Source organism: Octopus bimaculoides, chromosome 2 (genome assembly GCF_046866305.1).
Source record: "Octopus bimaculoides isolate indiv1 chromosome 2, ASM4686630v1, whole genome shotgun sequence".
Classification (NCBI taxonomy): Eukaryota; Metazoa; Mollusca; class Cephalopoda; order Octopoda; family Octopodidae; genus Octopus; species Octopus bimaculoides.
The window spans coordinates 33985895-34005251 of record NC_142929.1 but is presented as its reverse complement, the minus strand read 5'-3'; the positions used below and the strand labels follow the sequence as shown (position 1 = coordinate 34005251).

The 19357-nt window shown below is 34.8% G+C and overlaps 1 protein-coding gene across 44 annotated transcripts in view; it reads left to right on the top strand.

The window, feature by feature from the left end:
• Positions 1–19357, top strand: part of LOC106868006 (uncharacterized) — a 553573-nt gene that overhangs the window by 145110 nt on the left and 389106 nt on the right. For 18 of the 44 annotated variants that reach the window (XM_089342462.1, XM_089342392.1, XM_089342511.1 and 15 more), the window contains 2 exons: positions 11047–11159; positions 17915–17989. The exons of 23 other annotated variants lie outside the window; for them this stretch is intronic. The gene's annotated coding sequence lies outside the window, so the exon portion shown is untranslated. The remainder of the gene's footprint in view (positions 1–11046; positions 11160–17914; positions 17990–19357) is intronic. 3 more of the 44 variants (XM_052976070.2, XM_089342424.1, XM_089342420.1) reach the window with 1 other exon arrangement.

The following is a 19357-nucleotide window of genomic DNA, read 5'->3' as shown; positions in this document are numbered from 1 at the left end:
TGAAGTTGCTTTTTACCTGAAAAACAAAATAGGTTCCTCACCATTCTATGTTGTCATATAACTTAATAGAGAGGGTAGGGTAGAATGTAACTGTGGAAGATGAACTAGGGTGGGAGAGGAGGAAAATGAAAGGAAAGACTATGGGAGGGTTTAGAGTGATCAGGTGACAGTGTTGAGGGAATGAGAAATAAGGGAGACAATTCTCGGAGTGAAGACGAGACAATAGCAGTAGTCAGATAGTAATGACAAGGTGTAATGAGTGAAAGTAATTTCAATTGCAGAGGGAGGGGAGAGAGAGAGAGAGAGAGAGGATGGGTGAGGTGTATCAGATTCCATTAGATCTGAAACAACTTGCATTACTAAGGCAACATGGGGAGAGAGAAAGGGAGCAGCTACATGGTTATTGGTGTGAGATTGAGAGAGAGAGTGCATGTGGTGGATGCCAGTAAAAAGTGACCAAAGATGGAGGACGAAGAGCAGAAGTTAGCAACAAGAAGAGTAATGTTACTTGGAGAGAGAGAGAGAGAGAGAGAGAGAGAGAGAGAGAGAGAGAGAGAGAGATGAATGTCAGTAAAGGATTAACCTGAGGAGGAGGGAATGTTGGCAAGCAAAGGGGTAGAAATTGTGATAGGAAGGAGAAATTCACAACTAAAATAAATGTAGATTTTTTTTCTAAAAGATTTATTTGCCACGAACAACAAGTGGAATATGACAGCTTCAGTCAGTGATAAATGATAAATAAACAGCACAGTTGGAGTAAATTTTGAATGTCTTTTTTCATTTAAACTCTTTATAGTGTCTGCATAAGAATTGTCTTTGATGTATAAAGAAATACATCACTCAAGGAAATTACGTTTGAAATGTTTGTTGGCACCAATGTAACAGAATTGCATTTTTGAGATGAATAAAAGTAACTATGCAATTTGCAAGAATTGAGTTTCCCAATTGTAAAGAGCTTCCCTGGTAGATATTGAACTCTGTATAATGATCCAACATCACCTGCTTTTGTCATCTTTTGGGAGAAGTCACTGCATCAAGATGTAGAGTGTTGATTGTGGACAGTTTGTGCTGTCTAATACACTTGACTCAAGTTCTGAATTAAATAGTTGCAGTTGCCACATATTTAGAATACTGTCAGATTTTAAATGACAACCTGAACAAGGAAAATGGCTGTTGTGTGCTACTCTATAGATGTGTATTGACATGTAAGAATACATTCAACCATGTAAGAAATAGTGTGAGAAAGATAGAGTAAGATTTACTCTACACACACACACATATACATGTAAACACACTACATAATTAGATACTCTTATTTTCTACTGAAATTTTTTTTATCCCTTAGGAAATTTATATCCTTTGTAGTTAACTGTTAATTATAAACATTAGACCTACATAATTCCACTCTAAAAATGATAAACTACAATACTTTAACTTTGTTGCTTCTTTGTTTTCAAAACTCACTCAGACTCCACCTCTTATACACAACAATGAGGGGGTGCAGTCACACTAATGACCAGAGATTAAAGCTTGGTTTTAATTTCTATATACATACCAGTTTATCTTCCCCTTTCATTCTACTGTCTTAAGTTTTAATAGAGGGAGTTGTTGTCAATCTCTCTCTTTATCTCTATCTCTAATGTAAGTAGTTTATGTAATTTTCTTATACATTCATTTTATATTCAATTTTTAAAATTTGTTATTCACTACATGCATTTAACTTCTAAATTCTTTTCTATTAACTACTGTAAGTCATACTTATACTCTAAAAAAATCTGGACATATGGCATTCTAAATATTTCTTTGAAGTATTTAAATCTGGTGCAACAACAAACTTAGCTTTAGTATATAGTTTTGTAAACATGAGTCACATCCTATATTATATGTGTAGATGTGTAATTTATTTGGTAATTTTTATTTTTTTTAAAACTCACCTTCAGTTTTTTTTTTATTTTGGCATGATAGGGAATTAATTTATTGTCTAAGTAACATGAACCATTTTCATTACACAACACACACACAATACTTAAAAAATTTAGAATTACCACAATGATTAATTTATTTATCTAACTTATCTTATTGGACATGGTTCTCTATTATTATCTTTCTTATACATTTTTATTTTTCATCTTGTTCCTTTACTCCCTTTATTATTGTCATTCTTCCAGAATATTTAGTTAAATGTTGAAATACATTGCATGTTTGTGTTCTGTATGTGTGCGTGTGGTGTAGCACATCAAAGGTGATGATAGTGTTGATCCAAGACATTCATCCTCCTCCGCTTCCAGCACATTGTTTCTCATGAGAGCAGATACAGAACACAAACATGCAATGTATTTCAACATTAAACTAAATATCCTGGATGAATGACAATAATAAAGGGAGTAAAGGAATAAGATGAAAAATAAAAATGTATAAGGAAGATAGTAATAGAGAATCGTGTCCAGTAAGATAAGTTAGATAAATAAATTAATCATTGTGGTAATTCTAAATTTTTTAAGTATTGTGTGTGTGTGTTGTGTTATATATATATATATATATTTATATATGAAACTTCACTTTATATATATATGACCTACAGCATTGGTCTTTGTGTATTTGAGAAGAAACAATGGAAAATGCCTGATTGGTTCAAAGCGAACTCAAGTGAACTGACCAGTATTCTAGCATAAAACAGGAAGCTCTAATCAAGCACAAATAGCACCCTACTCGAGAGTCATTGCAAGCCCTACGGACAGCCAGAGACAAGTCTCAACGAATAGCTAGGTGCTGCACCAACGAATACTGTCTGAAACTTTGTAGACGCATTGAACCAGTGGCTGACATGGGAGACATACGTGGAATGTACAACAGGATAAAGGAAGCAAAAGGACTGGCACACTGCAAGATAGCACCACTGAAAACCAAAGCTGGAGAGATCATCACAGACCAGCTGAAGCAAATGGAGAGATGGGTGCAGTATTACTCTGAGTTATACTCCCAGAATAGCTCCATTTTGGAAACAGCGCTGAACAGCTTGGAAAGTTCGCCGGTCATGAACGAACTAGACATACCTCCAACTGTAGAGGAATTAGAAAAAGCACTTGACTCACTACCAACTGAAAAAGTGCCTGGACAAGATGGGATACTAGCTGAAGTTATCAAGTGTTCGAAAGAAGACATCCTACACCAACTCCACTATATCCTGTGTCATTGCTGGGAGGAAGGGGAGATACCCAGTGATATGAAAGACAGTAAAATTGTCATGTTGTATAAAAACAAAGGAAGCAGGAGTCACTGTGACAGCTATAGAGGTATACCACTGCTCAGTGTCGTCGAGGAGGCATTTTCTTGTGTGGATCTTGGCCGAGTTTTGAAACTTGCAGAAAAGATCTATCCAAAATCTCAAAGTGGTTTCAGATCCAAATGATCCGTGATGGATATGATTTTCTCCCTTAGGTAGTTACAAGAGAAGTGCAGGGAACAGAACCAACCTCTCTACATTGCATTTGTTAACTCGATGAAGGTGAGTAGAAATGCTGTTTGCTGACGAGGCGGCTCTAGTAGCTCATTCAGAACTGCAACTGCTTACAATAATGAGCAACCTCTACTGGGCATGCTGTGCCTTTAGCTTAACAATTAGCCAACAGAAGACCAAAGTAATGGGCCAAGGCGTCTTCCCCCCCCCCCCCCCCTCCCATCATTTCCATCGACAACCACTTACTAGATGTAGTCTGTGAGTTTATGTACCTTGGCTCAACAATTACAGATGGCCTCACACTCGATCAGGAACTGAACAGGAGAATTGGGTTAGCAGCTTTGACCTTCGCCAAACTAGCTCAAAAAGTGTGGTTAAACAGCAAGCTGATGAGATCCACCAAAGTCACAGTCTATAAAGTATGTGTCCTCAGCACCTTGCTGTACGGCGGTGAGACCTGGTGCCTTTACACCAGACAAGAGTGCTGCCTGAATGCCTTCCATCTGTGCAACCTTTGGAGTATTCTTGGGGTCAAGTGGAATGATCACATCACCAACAACGAGATACCTGTTCCCAGCTATTGACTACTTTCACACCACTACTTTGGCAACGCTGTCTCCGCTGGCTGGGACATGTGCACTGAATGTCTGATGGGAGGTTACCAAAAGATATGCTGTATGGGGAGCTGGCCTCTGGCAGACATGCTTGCGGACGACCACATCTCCGTTTCATGATATGAAGGCCATGAGTATGAATACCAAAACCTGGGAGAACATGGCAAAAGACTGTTCCTGCTGGAGACAGACGTTGAGTATCACCCTGAGGGAAGAAGATCACATACGTCAGACAGCAGAGGACAGACAGGGATGCAGGAAGATCAAACCACCAACAAACGACCAACCGACCAATTGCATTTGTGATCGTTGCAGCCACTCATGCATTGGCCTTGTCAGTCTCAAGTGATGCTGCAACACCAATTTAATCCAAGGTGCAGATCCATAGTCTTTTGAGACTAATGGATGCTAGTCATATATATATATAATGTAAACATTATAGAACCCTCAATTTCTATACTGTTGATGTTGATGTACAGAAAAAAGAGGGAAGGAATCTCTTGACAGATTGTTTCATGATTTGTTGTCTGCTCCTTATAGAAGTGCCAGGTTTCCTTCTACAATCAACGGTATGGGTCAACCATTATATAAAGCAGTTACAAATTAAGCTAGCAGTTTGGTGGATGGCCCAATATGCATATCTGTGCTTTTGATGGCTCATCATCATTAATTACACAATATCTATTTTATGCACAACAGAGCATTAGTAAATAATGTATTTACATTCTTTTTCAACTCACAATGAGATTTTTGTAATGTTTATAGTTATTCCACTTCTGCTTTATGCTGTGTTATGCATAAAATAGATATTATTTAATTAATGGTGAGCTTGCAAAAGCACAAATATGTAAATTAGGCTCCCCCTTCCTGGTGCTACCCTAATTTATGACTGGTTTATATAACAGTTGACCTATGCTATTGATTGGGGGGAGGAAGCTAGGTATGGCATCTCTGAAAAGTAGTCAACAATCTGTGAAATGGTTCACCCTCTTTTTTTCTCACATCATTAGCATATAAAGAATGTATTTATTTACATTGTTATTTAACCCACTGTGAGATATGATTTGCATTGTTTTGCGCAGAATATGCTCATCTGTCTGTCTGTCCATCTCTCTTTCTATATATATATATATATATATATATATATATATATATATATATATATATATATATATATATATGTATAGATAGATAGATAGATATAGATATATATATATGTATAGATAGATAGATATAGATATATATATATATATAGATAGATAGATATAGATATATATATATATATATAGATATAGATATATATATATATATATAGATATAGATATATATATATATATAGATAGATATAGATATATATATATAGATAGATAGATAGATATAGATATAGATAGATATAGATATATATAAGAAAGTTTATTACCTTTAATGGTTCTACCTATAGCATTATTCCACCTTCATGTCACCTTCCAAAAGTCCAGCCAGATGGAAGGTGATATAGTAGTGGAATAGTACTGTAGACTGACTCATAAAATCTAAGGTAAGCCTTGGAGAACCTGGAAGAAAAGGAGTAGCAGAGAGCAGTATCAAATAGCTAGAAGCTAGATATCTGGAGAGTTTTGCTATTAATCTGTGACACGAGGGTCAAAGGCATGAGATGTTCCTGATTGCAAAGCAGTGTACTAGAAAGAATTCAGATGGAGATAGTGAAATGTTTAAGGAATTATAACTATACACTTGCTTCTACTTTTACTTGAAAGAAAGTGGCATTGAGGTGTTATTATGAGTGAATGTGAAGAATGCATGGGAGAGAGAAGGTCTACTCCAAATAGACTCAACTGATGGACCAGCCATTCAACTTGACAGCAGTATGGGTGCATGTACAATTACGGATATGAAGTTTGGGAAGGCTACTAGTTCATCAGGAATAGTTGATGAAATAGTTAAAATAACTGGTAAAACAGCAAGTATGTTAGTCACTTGTATAATCAGTCAGGTAGTACAGGAATGTGACATATTCAAGGATTAGTGTAGTAGTATCATTGTAAAGAGCAAAAGAGATGCACTTGAAAGGGGGAAACTGTAGAAGTATCAAACTGTATGACTAGTTATGAAAGTTATTGAAAACTTTATGGTATAACTGATTTTAAAAAGAATTAATCTAGATGAGATTTAGTTTTGTTTTGTGTCAGGAAGAGGTATTTCAGATGCCATCTTCATCTTTGGCTAGGATAAGCCACTTTTTGCATAAAGAAGGCTTTGACAGGATACTATGCTCTGTATTCTGATGGCTACTAAGGAAACTAAGGGCAGATGTATGGCTTGTGTGTACTGTACAAGATAAATACAGAGGTTCTGTTAGCAAGGAGTTAGTAATGAGTTCCACGGCGACTTTAGAATGCAGGTAATGATCCATTAATGTTTTATATTCAGCCTCTTCCTGCTTATTATATTCCCCCAGGCCATAATAGTAGAGTTTATAACCTAATTCTTATAGTAGAATCTGCAGTTGGTTTAAAGAAATCATTTCAGACATGGAAGCAAGACCTATAACTGAGAAACCTGAAAGTCAAATTAGGGAAGACTAAAATTTTGATGGGAAGGACAGAACTCTGCTACCACCAGTGAAATGGCTGTGCTTCATATGCAGAAAAGAAGTAGATTGGAATTCTGTAACCTAACCAGTGTAAACTATGGATGCACAAGAAGTATAGTGGGATTACAGGCAGACAGATAAAGAAGGTAGCCATATGTGGTAAATATGCAGTAGTTAGCAGTAGGAAGATTTGAAGGAAGTAAATTCCTTCAAATGCTGAGAAGATTCACTAGAAGTTGTTGATAGCTTCTGTTACCTCATTGTCCTAATTAGCAGAGGAGGTGTGTGTACTGAAAGCATAATAACCAGAGCAAGAACAGTTTGGGAAAAGTTCAAGCAGCTGTCACCTCTGCTGTTTATTAAGGGCTTCTTTCTTGGAAGGAAGAGCAGATTATGTGATGTTTTTAAAAGTTGTGATGCTGCATGGGAACAAGACAGGGGCCTTGAGTGTCGAAGATTTGCAAAGACTATGCTCTGCTGGTTATGTAATGTTAGTGTGCATACCTGACAAAGTGAAAATGAACTGTGAAAAATAAAATAAAAAAAAAAGAAACAGAATACAGAAGGAATCATAGTATAGAAAAGAGAAAACTGTACTGGTACAGGTATATGATGTTTGAGAAATTCAACTGTTTAGGGAAGTGTGGGTACATAGAGTGGATGGAACAGGTTGAATGAAGACTGAAGACATGGAATGAGTTAATGAAGACTTGATCAAAAACAGTTGCATCTCACAATGGAGGTGACAAAGGACTGTGGTCATTGGCAACATGTGCTGAAAAAAAAGACCTGACCACCCATGCAGATATTTATATCTATCTGTCTGTCTGTCTGTCTGTCTGTGTTTACCTACCTAATCTACCCACCTTATGCATGTATGTGTGTGTGCATGCATACTATTACTCTGCAGCAATTTTTATGCACCTTGTCAGTTCCAACATCAATTTGTCTCTAAAAGCAAATTATTTGTAAATACTTGAAAATTGATATGTAGAAAAGATAAATTAAAAAAAAAAAAAAAAAAAAAAAAAAGACAGACATTTTTGCCTTTGGGCGTTGTTAGTATGTGCTACTTATGAAACCATATAATCTGTTGATGAATTAGAATATTTCTCATAGGTACAGGTATAGCTGTGTGGTTAAGAAATTTGCTTATCAATCACATGGTTGCAGGTTCATTCCCACTGCTTGGCACCTTAGTATATGGCACCTTGGGCAAGCATCTTCTACTATAGCCCTTGATTGACGAAGGCCAGATTTGGTAGATAGAAAATGAAAGAAGCCCGTTGTATGTATAATGTTTGTGTGTGTACATGTGTGTGTATGTGTGTGCATATGTATGTGTTTATTGACATTATGTGATAAGTGAGTGTCACCACATTTTCAATATTCCATGTAAACCTGTCTGGTTACAGGGAAATATTACCATGCTTAGAAACAGGTGACAGTTGGTGCCTGGAAGGACATCCAGCTATAGAAAATCTGCTTCAATGAATCCTGTCTACCCAAGCAAACATGTAAAAGTGGACATTAAAATGACTATGATGATGATGATGTTAGTTAATTTGTTTCTATAATTACCTTGCCGATGTATTAGAAATATTTGCAATACATGGCTGGTGGTGTGATAGAAGCACCCCGGTGACAGATAAAATGTTTTGCAGTCTTTAGTTTTGCTTCTTTATGTTCTGTATTCATATACCATTGAGTTTGAGTTAATTTTGTCCTGCCAAGTTTAATAAAATTATACCAGTCAAGTATTGGAGTTGTTTAAATTGACATTAGTATTCTTGTGTCAATGTTAAGAATCAATTTATTGAATTAACCATAAATATAATATTCAATTAGCAAACAGAAATGTGTTTTGGGGTAGGGTATAGATTGTTGAATATTTTTGAGTCACGCTTATTTGACAAGTGTTCAAAACAGCTTGTGCATTGCAAATATATTAAGTATCAAAGTCTGTCATTGTACATCTATGATGTTATTATCAATACTCTTAGTATTATTAAGCAAGTCATATTTGTTTAAGAAAATCTTTCACATTAAATAAATGTTGGGTTTGATCATGTCATCAGCACAAACCCTCATTGCAATCTGGTGGTCAGCAGGGCAACATCTCTTTCCTGTGTAGAATAATTGATGAAGGCTTCTGCAGGGCACTTGATCAGTTTATATCTATGTTGGCATGTCCATAAGACTATCACTAATGAATTCTTTCACATCAGTGATTGCAAGAAGACTGTCTATGGTAGGATGCTTTACCCATAAAATATCGAGAATGGCCAATAACAGCATCCTCCAGGTGTTTGTTGAGTGTCTAAGCACTTGATCTATATGATAGCACTGATTTCACAGTGGTATAGAAAAAAGTTCTCCTGGTAGTGATAATTTCTAGGTGACACTGAAGTCTCCTAGAACAGCCCATGTTTTGGTGAGACAAATTTTTACTATCTTTTCTGTGGATATAATATTATTTCCTAAGTATACAAAGGAGTCCACAGATTTTAGAGTATTCTGTTGATTGTGCTTAATGAGCCCTTCTGATATTAGCAGATATATTCAGTCTTTGAGGCATGAAAATAAAGACCAATATCTTCTGCTTTTCCAAGATCATGTAGATGCGTTAATTACAGAAGCAGTGTGTATGAAGAGAGTAATTATCATCAACATGATCTACATCTGTTATTATTGTTATTATCTGGTTGATGAGGGAAGGTGGATTTTGTCAGAGTGAAACAATGTTCATTAATCTTTTCAATCAAAATGTGAAAGACATAGCAGATGATAAATAGGGATGGAACAAGTATATCACCATGCTGGACTCCAGCATTGATATCAAAGAAACCATCAGATGATCCTATTTTAGTCTGTGTGTTCTTGTAGAATAGTAGTGCTCAACCAGGGCCCATATGACCTTTAGGGGTCCATGTAAGATTTTCTTGTTAAAATTTACGTGCACTAAATTGGTTATATTTCTACAATACATAAAATATTTTCACAACCGTTTTTTTATTACAATTCCTAATAATATTTAATTATAAAAATACAATAGGATTTTTTAAATATTGAATTGCTATGGGGGTTCACCTGAGTAAAACAGGAATCCACGGGGTTCATAGGTAAAAATGGTTGAGAATCACTGTTGTAGAGCATCACTACTACTGCTACTACTACTTGAAGTATACCACATGTAAGAAGAATTTGCTCCAGTGTTTTGCCTCACTGGACAGTCAAAACATTTTGAGAAGTCTACAAATGGTAATACTGCCTGCAGATATATGGTCCTGATTCTTCTTCACTCTGTCTTTTGACTGCCAAGATCTGTCCCACAGTAGACTGATATTTCTTGAACCCATTTTGGTTTTTTCATAAAACCTTCTTGAATTCTGACTGTAAAGCGTTCTTGTAACATATTGTTGTAGTTATTTGCTGTTATCACTGTACAGTGATATTATTATAAATAATTAGGTAAAAGTGAATATATCAGTGTTTGTGTTGTTGTTGTTGTTGTTTAGTCCTAAGTCAGCTCCAAATGAGTGCACATATAATAAAAAGCATTCTGGCCATGACTCTACCATTTTATTTTCAGCCATTTTATCTAACTCACTGGTTCTCAATTGGGGTCTATATGGCCCTTGGAAGTCCATATAAGATTTTGTTGTTAAAGTTTAAGTCCAATAAATTGGTTTTACTTCAGTGATATGCAAAATAGTTTAATATTTTTAGACAATTCCTAATAATATTTAATTATGAAAATGTAATATGACTTTTGTAAACATAGAATGGCTAGGTGGGTCCATCTGAATAAAATAAGAATGAATGGGGTCCATAGGAAAAAAAGAATGGTCGAGAAACACTGATCTAAACTTCCATTATCAAATATCTCTTTCATGTTTAAAGTAGAGTGTGATTTGAGGGAGAGTTGGTTGCTATTTCTAGCAAGTCGAGCGACCACTTAGAGGCTCCCTTGCTATGTATACAAGTTTAATGTGTGTTTTTATTGGCTACAATAGCTCTACCACTTTACTAAGTTGCAAGTGATTGCTGAATTTTGTTTAATTTTTAAACACTTCTCATGATTATGTTAATTTCCAATCATAAAATTCATGTTATTGGATTGATAATATTTCTGAGATTATTGAAAGTAGTGTTTAGTTTTATTGCCTTGCTCTAGTACTATTTAGTAGAAATTATTATTATTTTTTTTTTTTGTGTATTTTAAGCATCTTGACAAATAATTTAGATGTCTCACTTCTTTCTATTCTTTTGTGGTTCTATATATATATATATATATATATATATATATCTATATATATATTTTCTTTTGTATAAATTTCTTTCTGAATCTTAACTCATTTTTGGTATCACCATCATGCCAGTTATTGGTTTATGAAGAGCCACTGACTTGATTGTACAACCATCCCAACCAACCACCACCACCACCACCACCTCAACCATCACCTCCATCAAAGCCATCCTGGTTCCTGAGCAGGTAGAACGGAAAAAAAAAACAAAAAAAAAACAAATGCATGTGTTAGCAGTTAAGATTGTTTCCTCAGCATGATATCATTTTTCATAAGAATTTTCTTGCAACATGCTTTTTTGTTGATGTTGTTGTTGCTTTCTGTCATCATCATCGTCCTCATCATCTTTGCTGAGTTTCTTTAAATTCGATGTTCCATTTCCCATTAAACGTAATACTTCTGAGTATTGCAGAATTTTTCTGTGTATTATTTGTGCTTAGCTCATGCATGCACACGTGTACACATACATATATGTATAATATATATATATATATATATATATATATATTACATACATATATATATTCTATGCTGCATGCAGTTCTTGCTATCTATATATGCTTTGTTTATATGATCTTTTTCCTCTTTATATTCTCTCCATGCTTCAAGTTGATGAACAATAAGTGTAATATAATTAATACAAATTAATTATAAGATGATTAAGGCTATTAATATATATATATAATGATATTAACAACATTGTTATGTATGTTTTCCTATGGGAATATTCTTCGGGCTTTATCTTTACCAAGTAGCTCTAACAAGTGCAATTGCTCATTTTTCAAACAGATCCATTGAATATGTAACAGAATTACTCAAAATTTACTTCTGGGAGGAATGTCTCAAGAAACAGACAGTATTTTAATGTACTGTCATTGGTTTAGCAGTGTTTTAAAGAAATACAACTGGATAGGTACATAAAAGCATAGAAACAACTATTCAATCTCTTTTGTTGTAGCTTTCTCTGACACTTTCACAACAACAACAATAGTAATAATAATAATAATAATAATAATAACTCGAATGTGGAATCTAAAAACAGAAACAATTCCTATCATAGTAGGTGCCTTAGGTATAATAAAAAAATATTCAGACAAATACATAACAAAAACACCAGGACTTACAAATATATATAACATACAGAAAATTGCACTACTGGACACTGCACACATCCTACGCAAAACAGTTTCAATACAGTAACCATAAGAGCACCACAGCACATACCCAAGGCACACAGAGCTGTGCTCGGTTGTGAAGTGAAAGCACATTATAAAAATAAAACTACTGAATAATAATAATAATAATGGTGGTTTCTAATTTTGGCACAAGGTCAGTGATTTTGGGGGAGGGGATAAGTTGATTGCATTGACGCCAGTGCTCGGCTGGTACTTATTTTATTGACCCTGAAAAGGTGAAAGGCAAAAATCAACCTTGGTAGAATTTGAACTCAGAATGTAGTGATGGACCAATGCCAAACCAAAATTGCTATTAAGCATTTTGTCCCAAGTGCTAATGATTCTGCTAGCTTACTGTAGTAGTAGTAGTAGTAGTAGTAGTAGTAGTAGAAGTAGTCCTTTCTATTATAGGCACAAAACCTGAAGTTTTGGTGGAGGGGGCTTGTTGGTTACATCAACCACAGTGCTTGATTGAAAGGATGAAAGGCAAAGTTGACTTCAGAGGCATTTGAACTCTGATCATAAAACTGGAAGAAATGCTGCTAGGCATTTCTCTGGTGTGTTAATGATTATACCAGCTCACTGTCTTCTTAATAATAATAATAATAATAATAATAATAATAATAATAATAATAATAATAATATAATAATAATAATAATCCTTTCTGCAATGGACACAGTGAAAGCTCTCTTAATTTTCTCCATTCTATTCTCGTTCTAGCGATTACTCTTTCTCTGCATCTTCCCCCATAATTAATTAGGTCCCCTAGGTAGCAGAAATTATCCATAACTTCTATAGAGCTACCAAGGCATTTGAGAAAATAGATTTCCTGAGTATTTGGGGTTTTTTTTTTTTTTTTACGGCCCCAGTGCACCTTCCACATACAAACACTACCTTCACTAATAACCTCCCCATTATTTCAGTGCACCTCTTGTGCATCTATAGCTTGCACTGGGTGCTGTACTTAACTGGTCCTTATATTATTGACCTGATAAAAAAAAAATCAATGGTTTATTTGATACTTAACTGCAAATTTGTATAGGTGCGGTTTATTTATCCTTGCTTTTTGACTTCTGAGTTCAAATCTTGCCATGGCCTATTTGGGTTGTAGACTTAATGCAAATTTGTATAGGTGGGGTTTAGTTAGTTGATGGCCTCAATCTTCATCCCTGGTGGGTACTTATTTTATCAGCCACAGAAGAATGTAAAGTGAAGTCAGCCTTGGAATTTAGAATTGACCAGCTCCTGATAGTTTTTTTTCTTTTTTTCTGTTAATGTCCATGTTTCCATATCCGCATGATTCAAATAGAGTTAATTGAGGGAAATTTTCTGTGTCCTGGTCTCATCCTGCCACTAACCCATACCAGATATGTTTTCATAGACTATTGGAAATGAATGGCATTTATTTACAACAATCACACAATCTCAAGACAGGAGACATAAAGCAATTTATACACATGCTTAGAATGTGTTCACAATTGAAAGCCTAAATTCTAAACTGGGGTATTTGTCTTGAGCAAGTATCTGTTATAGGTGTATAGCGTTAAAAAGCACAGAAACATATCAGTAACAAGTGAAGGTTGCCTAGGAGAGGTGGCGAAATTGCTAGTTCTAGATTTTTGCTTATTAGCTTCTTCATTAGCAAATATATCATAACGATATGCCAACAAATCTTGGCCACTAACTGATTGTAAGGTTATGGATGTTGTATCTAGCCATCTCTCTCTTTCTCTCTCCCTTTCTCTCATATACATGTGTGTGTGCACACACACACACACACACACACACACACACATGATGGGCTTCTTTCAGTTTCTCTCTTCTGAATCCACTCACAAGGCTTTGATCAGCGTGGGGCTGTAGCAGAAGACACTTGTCCTTGGTACCATGCAGTAGGACTCCTACACTATTAGTTGGAAATTGGAATTAAATCATAGTCTGATGTACAAGATGTACCATCAGATGTATTTGCAGAAGTAGATTCTCTTGAAACCTTATAAGGAATACATATATTAGCAGTGTTAGGTGAGTAATTATAGAGATGTTTTTGCAAACAACTTGCAGATGTAAGTGTTGCCAGTTAAAAGCTCCGCATACCAGATAATTGCTAGTTTATGGGGTCATCAAGAGAGAATGCATGCCATTTTGGGGCCTTCCTTTTGACAGCATCATTGTGTACCCCTCCACCACTGAAATGAGACCCTACCTCTTAGATCAACTGGTTATTAAGTTTTGCTTAATATTCTTCTAGCCATTAGCTCATCATCTCTTTTTAACGAAAACCAGTGGTTTACCCTCTCCACTGTAGTCTGGATATCGCTCATGGTTATTAAAATGTCAGAATTAGTTTATGATATTTGTTCTAAATGCCTGAGTTTTGAGTTCATATCCTGCTAAGATCAGTATTACCTTTCATCCTTTTATTGATAAAAAGTATCAATGTACCAATTCAGGACGATTATTTTTTCTGTTATAAGTGCCATTATAAAACCTAGTGGGCTCAATCCTTGTGAACAAAATTAGGTAAATGGAAAGGAAAGCGTACTGAGGCCTTTTACACAGACTGTACCTAATGAATCACAGTTTTTCCTTTCTTTACCAACTATTAGCCTTGGAAATACTGCAAGAGACATGTGCATTGCCTTTCAGTCTCCAACTTAAGCCATTAAAACATAAGAAAAGTTATCATGTACTTAGTTGGAAGTTAAATGAAAAAATTGTACACTAATTGGAAACCAATGGGAAAAAAAATTCTTGCATTGATGCAAGTTGACAATTTTTTTTTAAGGAATGAATTAATTCCAATATATACTTATGTATATATTATTAGCCCTAGCTGAATGTAATGCAACTCTTAACCGTTTCTTACTCCTCTTCAACCCTAATAACAGAAATAAATGATAAAATTTAGAGCACTGTATAAGCAGGTGTTGAAAAATCATTTGCATATAAATCTGTTTGGCAGAGAACTATAAAATCACTATTTTCATATTTACAAAACTGTCTAATAAAAAATAAAGACAAATTAAGAAAAAATTGTCCTCTGCTCCTCCCTGCCCAGAAATAAAAGCAGCTCTTTTGTTTTTTATTAGTCTGATGACATAAAACAAAAGAAGTGACTAAGGGTTTTGTGACAAAAGAGTATTAAAACATTAGAATACAATTTGAAAGACAATAGAAAATGTCAGTTCAATGAGATGCCATGTGGTGGTAAGGGAAACTTTTTCACACGGAAGGCTAAATAGAGTAATAATAGATCAGCATGAGTCAAAGCATTATTCACTTTGAGCTACATGTCTTTTTAGGCATGTGGTTCAAAAAGACTTATGCAAGTGAAGCTTTCTATCCAAATTTATTGAAAGGTACAATAATCCTTTCTACTATATGCACAAGGCCTGAAATTTTGGGGGAAGGGGCTAAGTCAATTGCATTAATCTCAGTCCTCAACTAGAAAGGATGAAAGGCAAAGTTGACCTTAGTGGAATTTGAACTCAGAAAGTAAAGCTGGACGAAATGCTGCTAAGCATCTTTTCCTATGTGCTAATGATTCTGGCAGCTTTGCATTTTAAAGCATTCAGTAATAATAATAGCAAGATAAAGATGATGTTAATTTCTTTAATTGACATAAAACTTCAATTATGTAGGTGTATTGCGCAGAATTACAAAACACTGCCTACAGTAGGGTATAACTTATTCACCTTGAACATAGGCGTGTGATATATTTTTTCATGCTTGGCCATAGTACTTTGCTATCATATAATGTTTTCTTATTTAGGCAGAAAGTGAGCAATTTAAAGAGGAGGGTCTTGTTGATGCCATCAATTCCAGTACTTGTTTGGTACTTTATTTTAGATTGTCTTGATTGTCTATTTATTACACCTCAGAGCATACAGTAACAGCAGCAACAACTTTTCAAATTAGCTGTTAGAAATATGTTAGTGCATTGACTTGAACTGCTTCAAATTTTTTCCTCTTCTTTCTCTGTCTTGCTTGACCTTGTTTTCTGACTTTTCTGAAAGCTTTATCGAAATAACTTCATAAACTGTATATGCTACTTTGAGTTGGATGATCTTCTCTAGAATATCATGATGTTCCTATTGTAACAAAGTTTTAAAAAACTTTTTGATACATTTTATTATTTTTGGGGATGGTGGGGAGGCCACAAAACAACAACCTCTCAACCCTATAGGCCTATTACTAACTAAATTTAATTATCGATGGTTTATTTTCCTTGTTCTCTTCTTCTTCTTCCTAGGGGAAAATTATTACTGTTTTCCACTGATATAAGAAACCAGTTGAAGACAGAAAAAAAGAGATATTAGATAAATTCAAGCTTGACTTTAGTATGTACCAAGCCAGAAAATATTTACCTGGTACTTGTTGACAGAATGTAGACTTAGCTATTGAGAGCTAATTATTTTGGCCCAGAATTCATCAGATGTCACTTACAGTATACACATTATTTGTTGTTCTTCAGCCAAGTCAGAAACACATGTCAACAACTGTCCTGTTATCTTCAGACAATGAGCCTGTCCTTTCCCTTTATGGCATATCAACTATAGTGAAGGTGCATGGTTTGCTGGTTAGGGCCTTGGCTCATGATTGTAAGGTTGTAAGCTCAATTCCTGGCGGTGAGTTCAGCCAGACACTTTATTTCATGTTGCTCCAGTATACTCAGCTGGCAAAAATGAATAATACTTATATTTCGAAGAGCTGGCCTTATCACATTCTGTGTCATGCTGAATTTAGAACTACGTTAAATGTCTGTGAAATGCTCAGCGATTTACACATTAATTTCACGAGCAGGCTGTTCCATCAATTGGATCAGCTGGAACACCTGTAACCAACTGAGTGCCAGTGATGTCAACCATGGAGATTCTTGAATCTTGATGGATTATCTCCCTTCCTCAAGTGGTGCTGGTCTTAATTGCCATTTTCTAATTATGATACATGCTATAGAGGTGGAGATAATTTTAATATATGAGACATTTATGTTGTATAGTATTTGATATACCTGTTTTGTCTGAAGTTTAAACGTTACTGAATTACCCATTTCACTGAGCTGGAAATATGAAGAATATGGTCATGGATTACCTTAGGCAATAAAGAGAGCTTCAAAATATTTAGTGTTTGTTTGAAAAAGAGCTAATTGATCCTGTTGAATCTCAGGGGTTTGAGTTAAAAAGATTGAAGGAACTATTTGGAGGACCCAGGTTGAAGTTTTTAAATTTTCAGTTATAACAAAAGAAAATAAACATACCATGGTAGTTGTGGGACAATTATAACATTGATTTCAAATTTTGGCACAAAGCCAGCAATTTCAGGGGAGGGGATAAGTTGATTACATCAACGTTTGTGTTCATCTGGTACTTATTTTATCGACCCCGAAAGGATGAAAGGCAAAATTGACTCTGGTGGCATTTAAACTCAGAATGTAAAGTTGGAAGAAATGCTATAAAACATTTTTCCTGGCACGCTAACAATTCTGCTGGTTTGCCACCTTTGGGACAAATATAATATTAACAAGATTCTTGTTAAGATATATCCATCCTTAGTTGTATTTGGGTATGGTTTGCATGCTGGTGTGTAAAAGGATTGTAATATGCATGATTTCCTTTCTGAATCTTGTACATTGCATGTGGGAAGTTACAACTTTTTTTTTTTATTTTGATATTTGGAGATTCTATTTCATCTTAAAATATATGATGCTTTGTTAAATAAGGAATGAAATAATCCTGTTATTGATAAGATGTTTTCTTCTTTTCAGGTATGTGCTTATCTTGACTTCACTTTATGGATTAATTTTCATCAATGTTTATTGTCATTTGAAAGGTGTATAGAGGTAAGTAGTTTACCAGCCATCCAGATTTTCTTTCTTAAATTTTCCTTTGTATCATTACAATGTATTTCCTCTTTATCATTTTGAAAGATTCAATGGGGAAGACATATGAAACATTGCAAAATTAATAATCTACATATTTGTCTATTATTTAGCTAATTTCCCCCCCCCCCAAATTTGAAAACATTCTTTTCATAACGATATTTATATATGAGTTGTGTTAAACTTTTAATAAATAGATTAAGTGGAATATATTGTGTTGATTTTACTGTATTTTCCATCATCCAAGTTGACACAGTATATTGTATGGACATATAGTGCAAACATTATCATTATCTTTCCAAATCCTGCTGCATTTCGTATGGAATTTTTGGTTTACTTTTAAGCTACCTTTTTTGGCTGTAAATTTTAGTCTGAAAATTTTGACACGTATGCCAGAAAATACAGTGTATTATTTCTTTATTATAGATTCAGTATTTCTGACTCCTAGAAATACTTAGAGGAGTATATGTAATGAATGTAGCTTATATTATTAATATTCAAACCAAGGAAATTTAGCCAGATATCTTTCACTGTAATCAGATTAAGATCCTTGATAAGAATATTGGTTGGTTTGTCAGGCAACTGTTTACCAGATTCTTATGTTTGATTTAGTGTATTTGTATTTTAGATTTGCTTGGTGCAAATTAACAGTGAATACTTGTGCCTTGTACCTATATCTCAAAGATTGTGTGTGTGTGTGTGTGTGTGTGTGTGTGTGTGTGTGTGTGTGTGTGTGTGTGTGAATGAAATATAAACAAAGACAAAGAGATGAGAGCAAGACGTTTTAGAAGTAAAAGAGTTAAATTTCATAATGTATTTATTATATGAAACAGTGTGTGCGCGCGTGTATATATATATATATATATATATATATATATATATATATCTACTGGAGCCTGGTGCAGCTCCCCAGCTTGCCAACTCTGGTTAACTCATGCCAGCATGGACAACGGATGTTAAATGATGATACGTAAATTCTACACCAATAATACTACACAATAATAACAGTATGTTAAATGTAATGCTTAGTTATTCACAATGTTTTGAATTAATCATCTTAGCTTCAACATTTCAATGATATGATTGTTTATTTCTAGAATGACATTGTAGGGTAGGTGTTAGAGGCCAGATTTGGCCAGCGTGAACTGAAAACAGGTAGAATATTTGGGCAGGATATGTTCAGTTTTAAAGGTTAAGGTTAGTCAGGGGATCTCCTCACCATTACAGGATCCTCCAGTCTGGAGAGATAGATGTGATTTACATCTAGCCTGAACACCTGCAGATCAATTTTTACAGGAAGAAAAATTCGGAGTTGGTTAAATTATTTGC